Raw genomic sequence first — 10,797 nt, forward strand, 5'->3', positions numbered from 1 at the left:
CTAAAAAGTTGGCCACTCTTGTTCTTATGAACGAGTTTGACTACATAATTCAGGAAGCTAGGGAAATCTTTGACTTTTATGGTATGAATCGTGAAAAACCCGTGATTGATGAAATTCTTTACAATAGTGACCATGAATTAAGGCATTTGCTTGGGGACAATAAGTTCATTGATGAGAATCTTAAAAAGGAGGTCCCCGTTCTAGATATAATCCAACAAGTTTTTAATAATGTTAATCAACACTATTCTTGGATTGTAGCGGGAAATCTAAGGGGTTATGATGAAAATCAACTAAGGAATGCTAAAGTTTCTATGGATAATATGTTTTATGTTGTGTTTACAAAACCTCCTGATAAAAATACCCCCAAGAAAATTAAGAAGAAGAAAGATGACAAAACTTAGATCCTTACTTTATGCCTAGGTAAGGGCGTAAAACTATAGCGCTTGTTGGGAGGCAACCCAATGAATAAAATTTATTTTTGCTTGTTGCTTTCTGTTCTTGAGTGTTAGAACAATTATGCTACTGTTATGATTGTGTTTTTTATATTTTAATTAGTGTTTGTGCCAAGTAGAACCAATAGGATCTTCTTGGGTGATAGTTGTTTGATCTTGCTGAAAAAGACAGAAACTTTGTGCTCACGAAAATAATTGTCAAAATTCACCGGAACATGATAAAATGCTAATTCTTTTTGCAAAGGATCAATATACAAATTATCTAGGTTGTCCTAGTTTTTCAGAATTTGTGGAGTTCCATAAGTATTCGAACAAATCAAATTGCTACAGACTGTTCTGTTTTGACAGATTCTGTTTTCTTTGTGTTGTGTTGTTATTTTGATGGCTCTATAGTTTTCTTTGATGAGTTTTTGCCATAGAAAAGTTGGAGTAATATAGATATAATACAAAAACAAAATAATAATTGGTTTGATACAGCACTTATAGTAGTGGTTTATTTTTCTTACACTAACGGATCTCACGAAGGTTTTGTTGAGTTTTGTGTGATTGAAGTTTTCAAGTTTTGGGTTATCTTACGATGGATGAAGGAAGGATGTAAGAGCCTAAGCTTGGGGATGCCCCGGCATCCCAAGCTATTATTCCAACAATGAGCAACAACCAAGCTTGGGAATGCCCCCGAGTGGCATCCCGCTTTCTTCCAACAACTATCGGTATTTTACTCGAGGCTATATTTTTATTCATCACATGATATGTATTTTGCTTGGAGCGTCTTGTATGATATGTGTCTTTGCTTGTTTTATTTTGTGTTTTAAGTCATCAATCCTTTCTGGACACACCTATTTGAGAGATCCAAAATTATATCATGACTTGTTAGATTTGCTCTCTATGCTTCACTTAAATCTTTTATGAGCTAGGACTTGCTCTAGTGCTTCACTTATATCTTTTTGGGCACGGTGTGCTTTGTTATTTTTGAAGAAATGCTCTCTTGCTTCACTTATATTTATTTGAGAGTTAGTAAAATTTTGAAGAAATTCTCTCTTACTTCACTTAAATTATTTTGAGAGAAAGAAAATTTGTTATGCTCATGATCTTCACTTATATTTGTTTGAGCTTATGAAAAGCAACACATGAAAATTAGTCCCAAAGTGATAGATATCCAAGAAGGATAAAGTAAAAGAAAATTTCATGAAGATCATTGGACAAAATAAACTTGATTCTTAGTAATAGTTTTGAGATATGATGATGTGATATGTGAGTTATGTTGATGAGTAATTGTGCTCTAGTAAGAATATTGGTGTTAAGGTTTGTGATTCCCTATGCATGCACGAAAGTCAATAATCGTGCAATGAAAATTATATCCTACTTGTGGTGCATTATTCGGTGTTAATTATGCTTAATGCTTGCTTATGAGATTATTTGTTTCTTGGTTGGTCACTTCCCAATCTTTTGCTAGCCTTCATTTTGCACTAAGTATGATCTCTACTTGTGCATCCAAAATCCTTTAAACCAGTTTTGCCACATGAGTCCACTATATCTACCTACATGCGGTATTGTTTTTCCGTTCTAAGCAAATTTGCATGTGCCGTCTCTAATTTTCAAAATAAACTTCTCTTTTGTGTGTTTGTTTCGCTCACGGAACGGTAACAGGTGGCTAATATTTTTCCATGCTGGATGTGTTATTCTCAAGATGAGTGTTTATTCACTTGTCATTGCACGAGAGTAAGGCAATGGTCTTAGGGACGCCTAGTCCCGAAATGCAAAAAAAATATTTACTTTATGTTGTCAAATAATAAATTCCTTGGAAAGTGTTGGTATGGAGCACTAGTAGAAAAAGGGCCTTCAGTCCCGGTTCATAAGGGCCTTTAGTCCCGGTTCTGGAACCGGGACTAAAGGGTCGGTACTAATGCCTATCCCTTTAGTCCCGATTCAATCCAGAACCGGGACTAAAGGGCGCGACCACCAACCGGGACTAAAGGAAATTTTATGATTTTTTTTTGAAAAAAATTTTGAAATTTTTTTTTGAATTTTTTTTTTGATTTTCAAATTTCTGAATTATTTTAACCTCTAGTTTGTAATCACCACCCCTCATCACTTCTCAATTTATCCTCTAATCACCCCTCATCATTCCAAATCATCTAACTTCCCGAACGATCACCCCATCCTCCCACTCCCCCAGCCTGAGCACGCTTAACTTCCAGGTTCTATTCTCCCTCGCTCCAAGTCTGCACTTGTTGTTTTCCTGACAATACTAAGATGTTAATCCTATTAACCTTCAGGAATTTTGCTTGAGCATGAAATGACGCATTTCATAGTTTTATTTTGAAACTATTGTTTTAAAAAACAATAATTATTTAGTAACACTAATATTTCTTGAATAATTAGTTTGACCATTGTTTGACCACAGTTTGACCACAGTTTGACCAAATTTGACCAAAATTGAAATAACAGAAATAATTATTTAGTAACACTAATATTCTAGAATAATTAGTTTGACCATTGTTTGACCACAGTTTGCCCACTGTTTGAATTTTTTTTGATTTTTTTCACTCTAGATCTTAAAAGCCCCGTAACTTTTTTCTATTAGGGTTTTGAGGATTTTGAAAATGTTTAACGCGGTTCCCCCGATTAAATTCGGATGTAACTTTTCGATTAGATGATTTTTCATATAAAAAACTTTTTCATCCGAGTTAGTATGCAAAAGTTATGCCCATTTTTACAAATTTCAGAGAGATTTTGCAAATAAAGTCAAAATTCACATTTGCAAATTTTCCCAACAACTAGACCACATATCACATGGGAAACTTAATTTCTTTTATTTTTTTGACATTTCGATCATTTTCTTTTATTTTTTTTTAAACTGAAAAGGCGATCCACCAGGGGGGTAGAGTTTGAAAATGGGACCTTTAGTACCGGTTCGTGGCACGAACTGGGACTAAAGGTCTCAACCCCATTAGTCCCGGTTCGTGCCTCAAACCGGGACTAAAGGCCTAATTTTAGTCCCGGTTTGAGGCACGAACTGTGACCAATGGTTGTGGGCCAGGAGCGAGGCCCATTGGTCCCGGTTCATCCCACCAACCGGGACCAAAAGGTCCAGATGAACCGGGACCAATGGCCCATGTGGCCCGGCCGGCCCCCTGGGCTCACGAACCGGGACCAATGCCCCCATTGGTCCCGGTTCTGGACTGAACCGGGACTAATGGGCTGACCCGGCCTGGACCAAAGCCCTGTTTTCTACTAGTGGAGGGCACCTGTGGATACGGTTAGCCATGGAAAGTGAAAGTATGGTGGAAAAAGAAATAAACTTTATTTTCTATTTGAGAACCGCCTATGGCATATCTAGCATGGAAAGTGTTGGGAACTCTAAGTCGTTTTCGTTCGTGGGATGGATACACCTCCCAAAATGTTTTTATCTCTAATCTTTTCGCTTTGTTCTCTCGCACCTCTACAAATCCCTACTTCCCTCTGCGAAGGGGCCTCTCTTTTACTTTATGCAATTTTTATTTTGAAATTTGAGTCTCCATCTTCTCTCATAAAAAGCACCAACTAGGAGGCAATATTATCGTGCTCAAGTATTAGGTAGAGTTAATATTCGAGTGTGTTTCATGAATGGATCAATATTTGAGCATGATGGGCTAGGGATAACTTATTTTAGCGTTGATATTTTGAAAGACTATTGCTTTGAGTCACATAAAAGTCCAAATGTCCATGCTATAAAGAAAAGAATGTGATATGACTTGATGAAAAATACTCCACATCAAAAATTCTGTTTTTATCACTTACCTACTCGAGGACGAGTAGGAGTTAAGCTTGGGGATGCTGATACGTCTCCAACGTATCTATAATTTTTGATTGTTCCATGCTATTTTATTATCAATCTTGGATGTTTTATAATCATTTTATTGTCATTTTATATCATTTTTTGATACTAACCTATTGACATAGTGCCAAGTGCCAGTTGCTGTTTTTTCCATGTTTTTTACATAGCAGGAAATCGATATCAAACGGAGTCCAAATGCCACGAAACTTCACGATGATTTTTTATGGGTCAAAAGGAAGCAGATGGGCCCTAGTTGCACCTGTGGGGAGTCTCGAGGAGGGGACAACCCACCAGGGCGCGCCATGCCCACCTCGGGTACCCCCCGGACCGCCTCTTTGCTATATAAATACCCAAATATTCCAGAAACCCTAGGGGGTCGACAAAATATTCATCCAGCCGCCGCAAAGTCCAGAACCACCAGATCCAATCTAGACACCACCTCGGATGGGGTTTACCACCTTCATTGGTGCCTCTCCGATGATGCGTGAGTAGTTCTTTTAGACCTTCGGGTCCGTAGTTAGTAGCTAGATGGATTTCTCTTTCTCTCTCTCTCACTGAATTCTCAATACAATGGTCTCTTGGAGATCCATATGATGTAACTCTTTTGCGGTGTGTTTGTTGGGATCTGATGAACTTCGAGTTTATGTTCAGTTATATCTTTTTATATCCATGAAAGTTATTTGAGTTTGTTTGATCTCTTATAACCTCGTATTTCTTCTCCAATATTTGGGTTTTGTTTGGCCAACTTGATCTATTTATCTTGCAATGGGATGAGGTGCCCGGTAGTGGGTTCGATCTTACGGTGCTCGATCCTAGTGACAGAAAGGGAAACGACATGTATGTATCGTTGTACTAAGGATAAAAAGACAAGATCTATATCTACCGCCATATACATAAACAGATCCTGTCTACATCATGTCATCGTTCTTATTGCATTACTCCGTTTTTTCCATGAACTTAATACACTAGATGCATGCTGGATAGTGGTCGATATGTGGAGTAATAGTAGTAGATGCAGGCAGGAGTCAGTCTACTAATCTTAGACGTGATGCCTATGTAATGATCATTGCCTGGATATCGTCATAACTATTTGAAATTCTATCAATTGCCCAACAGTAATTTGTTTACCCACCGTTTGGTATTTTTCTCGAGAGAAGCCACTAGTAAAACCTACGGCCTCCGGGTCTTCTTTCTCATATATTTTCCTCGCGATCTACTTTTCCTTTGCATTTTTATTCAGATCTATTAAACCAAAAAAACAAAAATACCTTGCTGCGCTTTATCTTTATTTATTCTATTTGGCGTTCGATCTATCAATCTACTACAGTTTACCTCACGTCCGCTTGCCTATCTTGAGGCGCGTACCCCGGAAGGGATTGACAACCCCTTTAAATCGTCGGGTTGCGAGGTGTTGTTGTTTGTGTGCAGGGGCTGTTTACGTTGTGTTGCTTGGTTCTCCTACTGGTTCGATACCTTGGTTTCATAAATGAGGGAAATACCTACCTTCGTTGTGCTACATCATCCCTCCCTCTCCGGGGAAATACCGACGTAGTTGCAGTTGCCATCGGGCCCCCGCCCACCAGCGACAGAGTCGGGCCACCAAACCACCCCCACGCCGCTCGTCGCACCCTGGCCACAGAGCTGGCCAGATCTGGCTGGAAGCCGATCCGCACGCCTCCACCAGAGGGCCTTGACCTCACAGCCGCCACACCGCGCCTGAGCACCCGGACGTCACCGCACCGCCGAGCAGTGGGACACCGCCGCCAAGGAACCCGTCGCTGCGCCATTAGACCCCACGGCAACCCAATGCTCGGAGGGGCAGTCCCGCGCTGACCCCGAAGCCGAGTGGGAGGGAGCAAGGCCCTGCCGGCACCGATGCCGGCCAGGCTTTGCCTGGCGGCGGCAGGGGAGGACGACCGTGAGGAGGGGGCGAAAGGCGCCGCGCTAGGGTTAGACATAAGACAAACTTAGGTGGTCTATTTTTGTGGGAAGGAGGGAGTATGAAACTGGCAGGTCACCTAAAGTATGTGGGACACTTGGATTTTCTTTTGAGAATTTCGAATACTTATGTGCACTAGTTAATGTGTACGTGCAATGCACTTTAATTTAGAAGTATATTAAGTGCATGTGGATATTAAGTAGGATATTATTTGCGTGTTATTAAACTTGTTGAGCGCTCGACGTTGAAGCAGTCTAGGTCGTTGGATTGACATGATTTGATGGCCGAGATTAATTGGATCTGCCCCTTTGGATCTTTTTATATTGGTAGATGTTCCTTTTATTTTTTAATTGAAAATATGATGTCAGTATTTTGTATACTTCTACAGGACTTATAAACTCACAACTCTTATTTTAATAAGCTTGTTAGTACATGGTTCGTGAGAACACCATTTTATTACTAGCTGATGCATTCACTGTATTCTTGGATGCTTTATTCTTGCGGTTCCAAATCAGCTTTAACAAACTTGTTCCAGCCTAGAGATAGGATTCCTCCTGTCCCCTGTTGTGAACATAAGTATATAATATGAAATTCTCTGGTGCTTAGCTTACCATTGCACTATGATTTCTTATATTGATATTGGCATTTAACGAAGCTAGTCTTTTTTAACTTGAGCATAGCATAGTGTCTGCTGCTCATGACATCACCAGGAAGAAGCAGAAGCATCTTCTTTTATGCCGTCGTAGCGGCTACAAAAATGGCATGCATATCATCGCTGAAATAATGCAAAGAAAAACTAACTAATTACTGTTAATGTTGCGTTCGGATTCTGTGGAAGACAACATGACGTAATTGAGCAATGATGCCGAGATTGTTGGTTGTGTTGACGTATAAATGTTAATGTTTCATCAGATCGGGTTTTTAGTTCCACTGGCTAGAGCATGCACTTCTACAGGTTGTCCGATGGTCTATTCATTACTATTTTCAAATCATGAGGTAATATAGTTTGAGTCACTTACCACTTTGCTAGTTTAGTTTTTGAGAAATGACAGAGAGGTGTCATCTTGGTGAAGATGAGTAGCTTCATTTCGTAGTGTTCAATGTGTCCAGCCTAGTTCCACGGTGTAACTGACCCTGCCACTCTAGAAGCTCTTGCATGCTGAGAAGCCTTAGCTTTGGCGGCTGATCTTAGAGCAACTCTAGCAGACCTCGCATTCGGCGCAAATCCACATAATTCCGGCGATTATATGGGCTCGGCCCATTTTTCTGGCCAGACTAGAGCCCGTATCGGTGTCCGGCCCGTAAATTTTTTTGCCGCAGCCCGCAAACGTAACCCCCAAGCCACTATAACTGCGGGTTTGCGGGGCAGATGCGGGTCGAAACCCTATCCACCCGCCGCCGTGTTCCCCTCCAATTCCCCACCGCGCCGCTCGATTTCTCGCCGCCGGCGAGTCTTGAACCACCATGGCCGACTCGGGGGATGAGGCGGAGCGCAGCCGCCGCTTCAGGTCTGACGCCGCGCGCAAACGGGGGGCGCGTCGGTGGCTCAACTAGGGTGCCCGGCCGCCGCCGGCATTCGACCGGCGCGAGCTCGACGAGTTCGAGCTCGAGCGCGCCCGTCGCCGCCGCGCCTCCTCCGATAACTGGTCCGCGGGGAGCTCATCCGGCCACTGGTCCGCGGGGAGCTCATCCAGCCACTGGTCCGCGGGGAGCTCATCCGCGGGCGCATTGAGCTCGCGGCTCGTTCCGGTGAAGAGGGAGCCGGAGGAGGCCGTGCCCGATGCGCCGCCGCGCCGAGGCGTCATCAGACCGGAGGACTACCTCCCACCGGGGCAGGAGGAGCTCCTCGAGCGCGTCGTCCTCGAGCGGTCGGCGAGGGAGCTGCAGGAGATGGAAGAGCGCATCCGGCGCGAGCTCGAGTACAAGCAGCTCTTCCTCAATTCGGACCTCACGACATCGCAGGCGCAGGCATCGAAGGAGGCCGACCTGCGCGTGATGAAGGAGGAGCAGGCGAAGCTCTTCGTCGACCTCGGCTCCGACTCCTCCGACTCCGACTAATCGCCGCCGGTGGGCAGCTATCGCAGGAGCTCAGGTGAGCTCAATTTTGTTGCAGTGATGCGGTAGCGTAGGCCCTGTCTAGCATATCTAACCTCTATATATGTATGTGGCGTGTATGAACTTATTTGCGAAGAAGAAACATGTATGCGAGCGAGCTCCGGCGAGTTGTTGTTTAAATTTCTCACGCGAAACAACTTTTTTTGAAATTTAGGGGTCCGTTTGCGGTTTCTAGTCTGCCGCCGCAATTTTTGGCCTGCATAATTGCCCCCGTGCGACCTGCAAATACATTTTACGGATCAGCAAAATGCGGGGTCTGCTAGAGTTGCTCTTAGCTTTGGTGGCCGATCTCTTCACTCCAACATCTGGAAGTTGCGGCGGATTGCAAGGAAGTGATGAAGGACATCAAGGACGGAACAGGTGGGCTACGTGGGAATATTATCCGGGAGATTACATCTTCACTTTCGGAGTTTCAGTCCTGCACTTTCTCCTTCGAAGCGATGGCAACAAATTCCGAGGCACACGGCCTCACTAACATGCTCTTGGACTTACTAGGAAAGACATATTTGGCTGTTGCAGCCTCCTGCTATTGGTTGCATTAAGATGAATATTATCATTGATTAATAAAGAGGGTGTGTTTAGACTAAAAAACTAGTTAAAGGGTACGTCTTGTTTGTCGGGCCAGCCCAAAGCGCTCGAGCATGGGCGCCAGTTTGGCTAGGCAGCGCTAAGACTAGCCATAATGGGTAATAACATAGAGTAGTAACATGCATATGTTACTACTCTATGTTACTATCTTCATAGTATGTAATAACTTAGAGGTGGTAACATGAAGGTTGCCATTTATTGTTTTGTGGGATCTATAGTAGTACTTTAACTTTATGATCTATATGAGGTCGAAAATTATAAGGATGCATTGGAGAGAATTGTCCAAAACTTAGCAAGCCTTCAGATGCAGGGGTGTACATTGGCCTCCTGTTACAAATATGAGGTTATGTTCAGATCCACATTTTATGAATACAAAGCTTGGGATTTTGGAACGGGACAATTCGCTTGAAGCCACTGAATATATAGCTTTTGAGGACTTTGGTTTAGAAGCCTAAAGTATGTTCCAATCATAAACAGTTTTCATTCCAAAAAGGATTTCAAACTACAGCTCATGTATTCTCTGAAGAAAGGTTTGAAACAATTCATTTTAAGAAAAAATAATCTGTAGTTATCACAATTTAATAGATTGTCTGAATTAATCCATAGCAATTTCCTTGCATGTATTCAGGCTACCTTAACACACGCTGAATCAGACTTACAAATTCAGACTTAGATGTTAGTAAAGACTTGGCAGTACAAACATTACCTACTGCTGTTTTATTAAGATGGATATAATCCTACTAACTACAGTAGAGGGATGTGAGTACAGACTTGGCACTTGGCAGTATAGAAATTCCCTGAACAACTACACACGCTGAATCAGGTATTCTAGATCCTGAACACAAAACATAAATTATCTAATGCTGCAAATTTGAGCTGAAGAAATTGCAATTGCTGAAGATTGAACTGAAACCAGAAATTTATACCATGTAGGGTTTGCAGTAGAGGAATCTATGAGAGAGGGGTACAGGTGCGGCGGTGTCGACGGACTGGTGGACGAGCTAGTCGGAGCGCCGGCGTAGAAGAGCGGCTGTGGCGAGCGGCTGGCGTCACGAGCCTGCCGGGACGAGCTGCGGCGGCGGCGAGGTTGCCGTTGACCGGGCTGGTGCCGCCTTCTTACAGGCACCGGACTTGGCCATGATTCCGGTGGCTTCGCCCCGCCGGCCAGAGCCGCCTCCGGCCGGCGAGAGGGAGTGCGGGACAGGGGGATCGAGGCGGCAGGGGAGGGAGAGGATGAAGGTGCAGCCGTGGAGAAGGGAAAGGAGATTTTTCTTTCGCGATGGGGACGCCCGCAGCGGATCGATTCACATTAAAAAAGTATCGTAAGAAGCGCTATGTTACTTATGTTACTGCATCTATCTCTCTCCTTATTAACTCACTGCCACGTAAATAAATTTGCTGAGGTAGACTTGAAGTTACTAGTGAAGTTACCCCATTGTGGCTAGTCTTAAAGGCTCTAACTAGGAGTACATGGGTATTGGCCAGCTCGCGAGTATCCTTTTTTCTTTTGCGGTGCACGAGTATATCTTCAGCCAAGGAAAGACATGAGTGCATGTTCGATTTGTTGGTTTTTCTTTCCTTTTTTTCTCTTTCAGGTAGTTTCTTGTTCTGATTTTATTATTCTTTTGCCCACTGAACATTTCTTATACTACAATTAATATTTTTGAAATTCCAAATAATTATTGAAAAAGTGAACATTTTCTAAACATTTTTCGAAAATTATGAAAAAATTTCGAAATCCAAATATTTTTGACAAACACGAGCATGCTTTGAATTTTTTAACATTTCCTGAAATAGTGAAAAAAATTCAAATTCCAAACATTTTTTTTGAAAAAACTGAGCATTTTCGAAATTATGAACATTTTTTAAAAAGCATAATTTTTTTC

The 10,797-nt window shown here is 42.5% G+C and overlaps 1 long non-coding RNA gene across 1 annotated transcript; it reads right to left on the reverse strand.

Annotated features, from left to right (window-relative positions):
* Positions 1-9,088: 9,088 nt before the first annotated feature.
* Positions 9,089-10,208, reverse strand: LOC119332429. The gene is made up of 2 exons (XR_005160935.1): positions 9,838-10,208; positions 9,089-9,238 (listed from the first exon to the last, which is right to left on the reverse strand). It is a non-coding gene; the product is annotated as an uncharacterized LOC119332429 (long non-coding RNA).
* Positions 10,209-10,797: the final 589 nt, after the last annotated feature.

The sequence above is a fragment of the Triticum dicoccoides genome, chromosome 7A (genome assembly GCF_002162155.2).
Source record: "Triticum dicoccoides isolate Atlit2015 ecotype Zavitan chromosome 7A, WEW_v2.0, whole genome shotgun sequence".
Lineage (NCBI taxonomy): Eukaryota > Viridiplantae > Streptophyta > Magnoliopsida > Poales > Poaceae > Triticum > Triticum dicoccoides.